The 12,582-nt window shown below is 43.7% G+C and overlaps 1 pseudogene; it reads left to right on the top strand.

The window, feature by feature from the left end:
• The first annotated feature begins 3,142 nt into the window (after nucleotides 1-3,142).
• On the top strand, nucleotides 3,143-3,982 carry LOC110124855 (uncharacterized protein C11orf98-like; annotated as a pseudogene).
• The last annotated feature ends 8,600 nt before the right edge of the window (nucleotides 3,983-12,582 follow it).

Below are 12,582 nucleotides of genomic sequence, written 5' to 3'. Positions count from 1 at the left end.
ATTTGTCAGGCAGATTCTTTACCACTGAGCCACCAGAGAAGCCCTCCTCCTCCTCTTTTTTAAATTAAGGATTCCTCACTCTTTCTGCCCCTCTCCCCACCTACGTACAGAGTAGTGATGCCTGTGTATGCTGTGGCATCAATGCCTCTGTAACCCCCAACCCCCAGGGCCAGACCACTGTGCAGCTCACTGGCCATTCCCCCCTGGGGCACAACTTGCCAGAAGCTCATATTCCGTGTTCATATTTACCATCTTACTCTCCCCACCAAGCCCTTTGTCTCTGTTCCTCATTTTGTTAATGGCATTTACATTCTCCCAGTCATAGAGTCAAAATGTCAGGGTCATCCTAGAGCCTGGGTGCCCGCATGCTAGGCTAGGGTGATCTTGTCCATCAGACAGTGCCTCTTGAGTTCAACCCCCTTATCACGTTGGTCAGGGATGGGAGGCACAACTCAGGCATCATGCCCCCTTCGTGGCCTTGCAGAGAACAGGACCTGATCCAAACAGAGGGTCTGCAGCAAGGGCAGATCCAGCTGTGTCACTGCACCCTCAGCCCCACCCCCACGCATGACTTCCAAGGGAAGCCACTCCTGTGGCTTGGGATGGGATGGGGCTGTCAGAACCACAGGCTGGTCCAGACTGCTGAATGTGGGCAGAGAAAAATCATACTTTTAAAAAATCATCAAATACAACTCAGAACTGTTTAACTCTTTTTCTTCTTGTCTACAATGGAGGTAGTCAGGGACTACAATGTAGAAAAATACATATGAACAGTTCCCTTTTTTTGGATAGGATCTGGGTGAAACATTTGTTTCATTGGATCAGTCCTGGTGGTCATAACCTTATGCCTGAACACCGTACCAGCAACAGAAAAAAAAATCAAGAATGTGCATTGAAAACAACAAAATATTTAGCTTGAGTTCCTGCCAAAAAGCCTGGGGAAATACTCCCCAACTTGATAGCCTGGAGCCTGTTCTTCAGAAGAGGATTCCCAAACAGCAAACCCCAACCTGTGTGCAAAACTGTCTGTCTATGCAACAGTGAGGTTGCCCAGACTCCTACTTATCTCTAGGGCTCTGGAGTTGTTCAGTTCCTGGGAAGAGGAAAAGAAAGGTTCTGTGCCAGGACCCACTGACCGCAGACCCTGACCTGGGCCACCAGTTGAGCTCTGGCCTGGGAGGCTATTCAGCCCTGAGACGGCTCTCAGGTGAAGACGCATCTCAGTCTGATCAGGCCACTATAACAAAGCATCACGCGCTGGGCAGCTTATCAACAACAGACCTTTATTTCTGACAGCCCTGGTCAAGCTGCCAGAATGGACAAGTTATGGGGAGAATCTAGTTGGTCCCTCACAGACTGTGTCCTCATATGGTAAGAAAAGGGGTGAGGGACCTCTCCGGTATCTCTCATGATAGAATCGCTTTCATGGGGGCTCCACCATCAGGACTGAATGGTCCTCCAAAGGCCTTACTCACCCCTTAGTATCATCACCTTGGGGGGTAGGTTTCAACATATGAACTAGTGGAACAAGGACATTCCGCCCATAGCAACCCCTTGCTGCCTGTCATCTTCTAGGGCCTTTCTGGAACAGCCCCCAACTCCCCCCTCCCTCCCCCTCTCCACCCTTCCTCTTCCAGTTCTGCCTGTCTCCAGTTCCTTGGTGTTCCCACTCTTGGTTCCATCTAACAAAGAAGCAAAAATATCCCCAATTACCTTGACTACTTGATAATAAGCCATCAAATCCAGAAACAGTGTGATTACCATGGCAATTTGTCAGAACATGGAATTCTGTGTGCAGCTCTTCTGACAGCAGCAGGAACGCCTGTTTTGAGAGTGAGCCCAGACTCACATCCCAGCTGTCTTGCTCTGTGTGGGGATGCTGAGCCCAGGACCACCTAGCTGTGTATGTTTCTGAAGACATTCTTGGCCAGACTGCCTGTACTGCATCAGCATGCATGTAAGGATATCTGTCTTTCTCTGAGGCTTCAGAATTTTCATGACAGGATGACATTCTTAGTTGAGCAGCACACACTCCCTACATTTCAAGTTCCCCACCCCAGATAACAGAGTTTCTAACTCTGCCAGGCTGGGGAGCAAGAAAATATCTGTCCTGGAGGATTCCCTATTGAATATGCACTCTCTCCATGGCTCTAGGATTCCAAAATCTATTTTTTTCCCTTGTATTCTAGCCAATTTAGTAGAAAGCCATGTACTTCAAGAGCACTGCTCTGGCCCCTCACAGAACTGCTTTTTCTGAATTGCATCTGGACAGGAAACAGCCAGACAGAACTGTTGGATCTGGAAAGGGAGGTGAACTGGTCCTCACTTTGTGCATAATCCTTTGTGACAACCCATGGCAGAAATTCATCTCAGTCTTTTATTGACAAGCTGACTAGTTTTTACATCTTGAACATTGGAAATTCTGATTTTTTTTTTTCTTTGCTTCAGCTGCTATTAAGTATAGAGCCAAATTCATGGTGCACTTTTGGGCATTAACATACCAGGGCTGTATTCTTTTCCTTGCTCTAAATTCCTCTCTTACAGATTTGATCTTCTTGTATTTCAGAATCACATGTATTTCAGAAGCTGACTTAAATGTTTTTTTTTAATTGTTATTCTCCAAAATTCATGTAAAATGTGAACTTTTTAATTCAATGAGATTTTCAGGAAATATGTAATATTTAATGGGATGTAATATGAGATTAAATATGTAATATGTAATGAGATCCTGCACAGATCTCACATTGGCATATAAGATACATGCTGCTGCTGCTGCTAAGTCACATCAGTTGTGTCTGACTCTGTGCAACCCCATAGATGGCAGCCCACCAGGCTCTCCATCCCTGGGATTCTCCAGGCAAGAATACTGGAGTGGGTTGCCATTTCCTTCTCCAATGCATGAGAGTGAAAAGTGAAAGTAAAGTCGCTCAGTCGTGTCTGACTCTTCGAGGCCCCATGGACTGTAGCCCACCAGTCTCCTCTGTCCATGTGATTCTCTAGGCAAGAGTACTGGAGTGGGTTGCCATTGCCTTCTCTGATAAGATATATAAGAGATATTAACTACTTTAATTGGAAATCAGTATCTAAATACACTTGAATACTGAATATAAATATATATGTGTGTATATATATATACATATATATATCCATTTATACACATATATATGCATGCATAAATGAATCGCTTTGCTGTACACTTAGTTAAAACTAACACAACATTGTATTGGGTTGGTACAAAAGTAATTGCAGTTTTGGACCCATGAATTTTAAATCACTATAACTAGGCTCAAACACATCTTTATTAATCAAAATAGGAACCATTAAAATCAGCACATCTTGCCTATGAGAAATAAGTTTGTTTATCCCTGCAGCATAAAAATCCATGCTTTAAGATTCGACAAACTCTTGGAAAGCATTCTCCCTGTGCATCCATGGGTGCTCCAGGCAGAAAGATCAACTAACTGGCCATGACCTGAGCTGAAGGAGAAGCTGCTCAAATGACAGCAAATTTTGAACCAGGATCAGCGACTGAAGCACCGGGTGGTCAGAGCTGTGAGCGTGTTTATGCAGTACCACCTCAAGAAGTGGGCATCCAGTGCCAGCATGACTCTGTCTGGGAAGAAGCACAGAAAATTCCTTCAGCAGATCAGGTTTGCCCGGAAAGAGAAAGCAGCCATGAAAGTGGACTAGTGAACCACAGCCCAAATCAAAAAAGAAGACAAAAGCCCCCTAGAATGTAGGCATGGAGGACTTTGAAGATAAGAGCTAACTCTGAATCTCACCCTCCTACCAGATTCTTAGCTGGAGCCAGGAGGACTCGATGGTTGTTTCAGAAGACTGGAGAAAGCATTGCCCCTTTTCACTCTCCCCATATCTCTCTTCCCTGGTGGCCTGCTGCCCTGTCCTGAAGGGATGCATTGAGAGGAATAGTGTAGAAAAGAAAAATTGCAGAGGGAGTCCTAAGCAGTCAACTGCATTTGTAATAAAGCCTCTCGTTCCCACTGAGATGTGTGTGATTAAATGTAGGAATTGGGATGGGCCAGGAAAAGGGATGGTGAGCATGGAAACAACAGTTGGGAAACAGGACCCACAGCACTTACTTGAGCAGAGACGACTAGAGTTAACCTCCTTGACGGCCCTGTCTTCCCAGTGAGTGATACTGCAACTTTCCATTTCTGACAAAAATAAAGATTATTATGGAGATGGCAGAGGAGGAAAGGCTCTTGACACCAGCCCTGCCACTTCCCCTGTGTGACCAAAGTGGACAAATGACTGTGATCATCTTTGCTTCCTTTGCTGGATTATATTTTTAATAAAATGAACAATCTTTATCACAAAAAAAAAAAAAACAAAAAAAGTTGTCAAGATGCTTGAAGAAGTGGTAGTCAGTTGGCAAGAGGTCAGGTGAATATGGCAGATGAGGCAAAACTTCATAGCCCAATTCATTCAACTTTTGAAGCATTGGTTGTGCGACCTGTGGTCAGACAGTGTCGTGGAGAAAAATTGGGCCCATTCTGTTGATTAATGCTGGCAGCAGGCATTGCAGTTTTCAGTGTATCTCATCTATTTGCTGAGCATACTTCTCAGATGTAATGGTTTTGCTGGAATTCAGAAAGCTGTAGTGGATCAGACGGGCAGCAGACCACCAAACAGTGACCATGACCTTTTTTTGGTGCAAGTTTGGCTTTGGGAAGTGCTTTGGAGCTTCTTCTCAGTTCAACCACTGAGCTGGTCATTGCTGGTTGTTGTATAAAATCCACTTTTTGTCCCATGTCACAAATTGATCAAACAATGGTTCATTGTTGTCCCATAGAACAAGAGAAGACAGCACATCAAAACAATGATGTTTTTATTTTCAGTCAGCTCATGAGGCACCCACTTACAAGTTTTTTCACCTTTCTTTCAAATGCCAAATGTCCATAGAATTGTCAACTTTGAGTTCTCAGGCAACTTCTTGTGTAGTTGTAAGGAGGCCAGCTTTGATGACTGCTCCCAATTGGCCGATGTCAATTTTTGATGGCCAGTCACTGGGCTCCTCATCTTTAAGGCTCTTCTCTCCTTTGCACAACTTGAACCACCCCTGCACTGAACATTCATTAGCAGTTCATGGGCCAAATGCTTTGTTGATGTTGTGAGTTGTGTCCATTGTTTTATGACCCATTTTGAACTTGAATTTTAAAAATTGCCCTAATTTACTTTTTGTCTAGAATCATTTCTATAGTCTGAAATATATAAAATAAATAGCAAGTAATAAATCAATAGCAAAAAATAAAGTGAGGGATGAACATTAAAATGATGCAAAAATATTAAATATATATATGTATGTATGTATGTATTATTGTTGTTTAGTTGCTAAGTTGTGTCTGACTCTTTTGCAACCCCATGGACTGTAGCCCACCAGGCTTCTCTGTCCATGGGATTTTCCAGGCAAGAATACTGGAGTGAGTTGCCATTTCCTTCTCCAGAGGATCTTCCTGACCCAGGGATTGAACCCACATCTCCTGCATTGGCAGGTGGATTCTTTACCACTGAGCCATCGAGGAAGCCCTGTATATGTGTGTATATGTGTGTTTGTGTGTGTGTGTGTGTGTGCTCATGACTCAGTTGCTCAGTCATGTTCAGCTCTTTGTGACCCAGTGGTATGTAACCCACCAAGCTCCTCTTGTTCATGGAATTTTCCAGGCAAGGAAACTGGAATGGGTTGCCATTTTCTTTTCTAAGGGATCTTCCTAACCCAGAGATCAAACCTGCACTCCTATGTCTCCTGCATTGGCAGGCAGATTCTTTTCCACTGAGCCACTTGGGAAGTCCCGTGTGTGTGTGTGTGTGTGTGTGTGTGTGTGTGTGTTGGATGAGTATAACAAACCACAAGTAGAATGGTAAAAATTAAAGTAAGCACTTTGTATTTCCACTCTTTACACAGCAGTGACAGCTTATGGTGAATGATGTCAGATTTGTGATCTCTGAAGAAGAAGATTTAGCTTTGGGACCAGGGACCAGGCTTGATCACTCAAGAGCTTTTGTATAGCAGAGTTTTATTAAAGTATAAAAAGGGACAGAGAAAGCTTCTGACACAGACATCAGAAGGGGGATGGAGAGTGCCCCCTTCCTCACTAGTCTTAGCAAGGGAGCTATATACTTTTTCAATTGGTTATTACAGTAAATCAAAAGAATGTCTCAAGGTTGTAAAGGTCTTACCAGACCCACTCCCACAATTTACATTTTAAGATAACAGGATTAGAACTAACAATAGAAAGATCTTACCAGAAAAGCAAGAGAGTTCCAGGAAAAAATCTATTATTTCTGCTTTATTGACTATGCCAATGCCTTTGACTGTGTGGATCACAAGAAACTGTGGAAAATCTTGAAAGAGATGGGAATACCAGACCACCTGATCTGCCTCTTGAGAAATCTGTATGCAAGTCAGGAAGCAACAGTTAGAACTGGACATGGAACAACAGACTGGTTCCAAATAGGAAAAGGAGTATTGTCACCCTGCTTATTTAACTTATATGCAGAGTACATCATGAGAAATGCTGGGCTGGAAGAAGCACAAGCTGGAATCAAGATTGCTGGGAGAAATATCAATAACCTCAGATATGCAGATGACACCACCCTTATGGCAGAAAGTGAAGAAAAACTAAAGAGCCTCTTGATGAAAGTGAAAGAGGAGAGTGAAAAAGTTGACTTAAAACTCAACATTCAGAAAACAAAGATCATGGCATCCGGTCCCATCACTTCATGGCAAATAGATAGGGAAACAGTGGAAACAGTGACAGATTTATTTTGGGGGGGTTCCAAAATCACTGCAGATGGTGACTGCAGCCGTGAGATTAAAAGACGCTTACTCCTTGGAAGAAAAGTTATGACCAACCTAGATAGCATATTAAGAAGCAGAGACATTACTTTGCCAACAAAGGTCTGTCTAGTCAAGGCTACGGTTTTTCCAGTAGTCATGTATGAATGTGAGAGTTGGACTATAAAGAAAGCTGAGCAGAGAAGAATTGATGCTTTTGAACTATGGTGTTGGAGAAGACTCTTGAGAGTCTCTTGGACTACAAGGAGATCCAACTAGTCCATCCTAACAGAAATCAATCCTGAATGTTCATTGGAAGGACTGATGTTGAAGCTGAAACTCCAATACTTTGGCCACCTGATGTGAAGAACTGACTCATTGGAAAAAACCCTGATGCTGGGAAAGATTGAAGGTGGGAGGAGAAGGGGACGACAGAGGATGAGATGGTTGGATGGCATCACTGACTCAATGGACATGAATTTGAGTAAACTCCGGAGTTGGTGATGGACAGGGAGGCCTGGCATGCTGCAGTTCATGGGGTTGCAGAGAGTCGGACACGACTCTCTGACTGAACTGAACTGAACCAGACATACACTTTAAGATGACAGGGTTAGTCAGAAGTTTCTTGAGAAGGAGAAACATGTCCTCAAGCAGGATGCATTGTTGTTATATAATCGCTGGCACAGAGTTTAAGGAAGAACATATCCTTGAGCAAGATGAGTTGTTTCGTTGTGTAATCATTAGCTCTGGGCTTAAAGAAAAAAAGTCTGTCCTTTTTTCCTCTTGGAGAACCCCAGACCCCTTTCTCATTCCTGGGGATCCTGGACTTCTTTTCAACCTAAGAACTGACTCTCATTTTCCCCTTTTTCTTTTAGGAGAACTATTTGCTAAGGAAAAGGGGTGGTGTTTTCATTCCATAACTACTTCCTGCTGGGATGGGGCGCTGTCCCTAAATTGTTGAGGCAGCGTATTCCCCTAACCCTCATATTGAGGGTCTCTGATCCAGGGGCCCCAAATAATAGTTGAAGGAGGCTGTGGCACTCTAGGAGCCTGGACAACCATTTGTAACTTAAAAGCTTTCACACGGTTAGAAACAAATCCAGTTACACAGTTACAGATGCAGAGAGCAAGCAGTAAAAACAGAACAGTTAGAATGATTATGATTAAGATAGTTTTCCACCATGGGGGGCTAGTTAACATTTCCCAAAGTGAGGTGACTGAGGCTTCAGGAGAATCCATAGCCTGAATCATCTTGTTCATGTGTTTAGTAAAGTGAGTAACATTAGCACTCATATCTGGTATATATGTACAGCACTGGGTGTGAATTATAACGGCACAAGTTCCTCCTTGTGCAGTCATTAGAATGTCTAAAGCCAATCTGTTTTGCAAAAACCACCTTTCTAATTTGTATTTATTTGTTCAGCATTAAGGGCTGAAATAGACTTTTTGAGAATCTTGTTGAGTAAAGTCTGTTGAGTAAACTTAGTCAGAGCATCAACTTGTAGCATAACCTCTGTAGTTCCCAGAGAGGGAACGAATTGCAGCCAGATAATCATACCAGTGAAATACATACCTTGTCCAGTGAGTTTTAAGGTGTGGCAGATTAGCAGGCTTCTCTGGAAACTCTGAAAACATGAAGTCATGAATAAAATCTAGACCTAGGGTGCATCTCCCTATCCAGCCAGGGGGAAGGCACACCCATAGGTAAGAGCCACATATCCAGTAGGTCCCGTTTGGAGCAAGCCAGCATGACTGAGGGATCCAGTCCCAGTCAGTGCCTGGCCAGGTAAAAGGAGGACCTGAACTGGGATCGGAACACATAGGACTGATTACACTGCTTGTTTCTTGGGGCAAAAATCCCAATTGTTTCCAGTTGTTATAATTAAGTTGTCGGCTCACTTCTGGGGATGGCTTTATTGGTTCCCAGCATGTGGGGGTGTTAGATAGTAGGTGTCCCTTTTCAGGAGTTAGCCATATGACCTCATTCCATATTTGATAAACATGAGGGAAAAAACCACCAGTTCTAGAGCCATTTACTGACTTATGTGCAGCAAAATAGTCATTAAACCAAGATACAGTATAATCAAAGTTAAAAGTCAGACAATAAAGTATAAGGGTTAGGTGCCATGGGGTGTAAAGAAACCACAGCCTCATTTATTATTCATAAATCTTGAACTAGTCTCCATTTATCATTTGACTTTTTCACACCCAAAATAGGAGTGTTGCATGGACTGTTACAGGGAATTAATAGCCCTTGTTCCTTTAAATTTTCAATGATGGGTTTTAACCCTTCCTTAACCTCAGATTTCAGTGGATACTGCTTTTGATATGGAAATAGATGAGGGTCTTTGAGCTTGACAAGGATAGAAACAGTATTTTGTGCTCAACCCACAGTTTTTCCATCAGTCCACACTCTAGGATTTACATTTTGTTCAATTAATGGGAGAGAGCAGGCTCCATATTCATGAAAACAGAGGCCTGGACCTTGCTCAGTATATCCCTCCCCAGAAAGCATGAGGCAGAGACTCCAGCACAATCAGAAACTCCTGAGAAAACAGTGTAGAGTCCCAGTTGCAGCTTAAAAGGATGACTGAAATAATAGTGTTTGGCTCATCCAGACAGCCCCATTATAGTGGATCGGGAGGAAAGCAGGCCAGGGGCTTCAGTGAGCACAGAGAAAGTTGCCCCAGTGTCCAAAAGAAAATCAACTGATTGGCCCCCCCACAGTTATTAATACCTGGGGTTCCTCAGGTGTTATTAGGATGGGGACTCATGTGGGGACCTCCAGGCACCTTTAGTCCTGATTGTCCTGAGTGTCTGACCCCTGAGGCCCACGCCTCTGGGGGAAGTCTCTCCTCCAGTGTGGTCCTTTACAGACTGGACAGGGAGCTGGGGCAGCTTTGATGCCTGAGGGCAACCTCACTTGAGATGGCCCTCCTTTCCATAGTCATAGCAAGGCTGTCCCTTTTCGCCTGGGTTTCTCTGGGCATTTTTGAGGCTATATTAGAATGGATCTGAAAAGCCATTGTTAGGGCTTCATTCTTCCTGGTCTTTTTCTGCCTCTCCTCCTCTTCCTCCCTCCCATAGTAAACTGTCTGAGCCAGTTGCAGCAGTTTATCTCAAGACTGATTTGGTCCGAATGCCTGTTTTAGTAGTTTACGATGGATGTCTGAAGCCGACTGAGTGAGAAATCTCTTTTAAGATCATTCCTCCCTCTGTACTTTTGGGGTCAATGTCAGTAAACTTGTGGAGAGCCTCCCATAGTCTCTGTTAGGAGTTTCCTTTTCTCCAAGTTCTATGTCAGCCAACTTAGCATAGCTTAAAGTCTTAGCATGTGCTCGCTCGAGTCCTTCAAGAATACATCTGACAAAGAAGGCTCTGATCCCATCTTCGTTTAGCCATGTTCTAGTCCCAGACTAGCTCTGTTATGGGAACTGCTTGGCTCCCAGGAGGAAGGAGGGCTATTTTGTGTTCCCTCTTTCCACTTGTCTCACATTCAAGCCATTCATCTCCAAAAGTAGTAGCTTCCCCCAAAACTCGAGCTCTCGAGTCAGGAGTCAGCATCTGTCCCAAGACATACATTACATCTCTCCAAGTAAGGTCATAAAGTAAAATTAGTCCCATAAAAGATTCTATGTACTTTTCGGATCCTCAACCACGACTGGGACTGTTCGAATTTTACTGAGGCTGAGGCAACCCCTCCTGGAAGGGTGGCCTGATTCTCAGTCTGTTCAATTGGAAGCTCCAGATCCAGGGGCAAAGTAAGAGGACAGGAGGGAGCTGACGGTTTCACACCCAAATCTGCACAAGTCTGGCATGTCTCACAGAGAGATAAAGAGCAACACATATGGCACTTCTACCCATTTCTCTTGTTTTCTACAGAACCAATCTAATTGTAAAACAGTATTATAATTAAGATACCCTCAACAGGCCAGCGTTCCCCATCTTCCAAAGGATACTGTGGCCATTCAGTATCACAGAAGAAGATCAGGCATGTCTTTTTCTAAACTCTGGGGATCAAACTTGTCCCAGTTTTTTAAAAATACATTTTAAAGGAGTGGTTCTGGAACTGCTAGCTCCCATCTGTAAGAGAGAAAAAAGCAGCATCCACAGCCATGGCTTTTTTTCCACCGGAGGTGGCCCTCGCTGCTTTAGATGAGGGTGGAGACAGACTTTCAGTGAAGCTTTTCTTTCCTGGTCTGACTTAGTCTGTCCCTTACTGACACAAGCACCTTACTCATTCCCATCAGCCCGCTCATTCTACCATTGAGGCAGGGCAGAGATGCAGCAGGGGTAGACCTGGTGGCATCCCAAATTGATTTCTAGTTCCTTACCACCAAGACCTTTGTTTGATTTGCCTTTTTCCTCTGATGCCATCCAGAGTGTAACAGAGTAGCTTTCCGGAATATTTCCCAAGCTAGGACTACAAGGAGAAGCTTCCGCCTTCTGTGTGCCCATGCACATTCCTGAGTACAGTCCTGACCACAGTAAAGTGGTGAGTCATAAAGGGATGAACAAAAAACCCCAGATGTCCCTTCTGAGTGCCGCCACACCGGTACATATGATAGCAAAAGAGGTGGTGAAGGGGCACCAGCTAGGAAGAAGTGACTTTTGTCCTCATTCCCAAATGTGCTCCTAGCAAGTGTGGGTTCCTCATCACTACCAAATTTGGAGTCTAAGTAAAGGTACACAGTATTGGCATGGATCACAAGTCTGTTGAAACTCTATGATCCAACAGATTAGGTTAGTAGTTCTAATTCCCCAGGCAGTTACAAAATGGTCAAAGAGACCAGGTAAGGTGACTGAGAAAGGAAAGTTCAGCCCACACACTTCACCCATTTCTGGCCACTCCCCCCACAGGGATGTTGGGTGTCTCTTGGCACTGGCAAGCTGGTATAAACCCCCGACAAGGCTCCCCTTTTGGGGGCTGCCTTCAGTCATTATGAGGCACCACGAAACTGCAGAGCAGGGCTCAATGCTCACTTGGTACTTATTTCTATATGTACTCAGCCTCTCAGTCAGTCACATACACAGACACACCATAGAGATAGTAAAGTAAAAGGACAAACATGTATACTAAAAGAACAGGTGAGCTAGAGCTCTGAGTGTCCTTACCTTGTCCTGAAGATCCCAGATGAGCCCCCAAGATGATAGCTTGCAGTGAATGATGTCAGATTCATGATCTCTGAAGAAGATACAGCTTCAGAACCAGGGACCAGCCTTGATCACTCAAGAGCTTTTGTGTAGCAGTTTTATTAAAGTATAAAAAGGGACAGAGAAAGCTTCTGACATAGACATCAGAAGGGAGATGGAGAGTGTACCCCCTCACTAGTCTTAGCAAGGGAGCTATATACTTTTTCAGTTGGTTATTACAGTAAATCAAAAGAATGTCTCAAGGTTGTAAAGGTCTTACCAGACCCACTCCCACAATTTACATTTTAAGATAATGGGATTAGAACTAACAATAGAAAGATCTTACCAGACCCACACACTTTAAGATGACAGGATTAGTCAGAAGGTTCTTAAGAAGGAGAAACATGTCCTCAAGCAGGATACATTGTTGTTATATAATCATTGGTACAGAGTTTAAGGAAAAACATATCCTTGAGCAAGATGAGTTGTTTTGTTGTGTAATCATTAGCTCTGGGCTTAAAAAAAAAGTTTGTCCTTTTCTCCTCCTTGAGAATCCCAGACCCCTTTCTCCTCCTTGGGGACCCTGGACTTCTTATCAACCTACCTAAGAATTGACTCTCGGTACCTGCTATTATTTTAAGGACTTGAGTGAA

This window comes from Odocoileus virginianus, unplaced genomic scaffold (genome assembly GCF_023699985.2).
Source record: "Odocoileus virginianus isolate 20LAN1187 ecotype Illinois unplaced genomic scaffold, Ovbor_1.2 Unplaced_Contig_14, whole genome shotgun sequence".
In the NCBI taxonomy this organism is placed as follows: Eukaryota; Metazoa; Chordata; class Mammalia; order Artiodactyla; family Cervidae; genus Odocoileus; species Odocoileus virginianus.
Note: the sequence above shows the minus strand (reverse complement) of the source record. Positions and strands in the feature narration are given on the sequence as shown.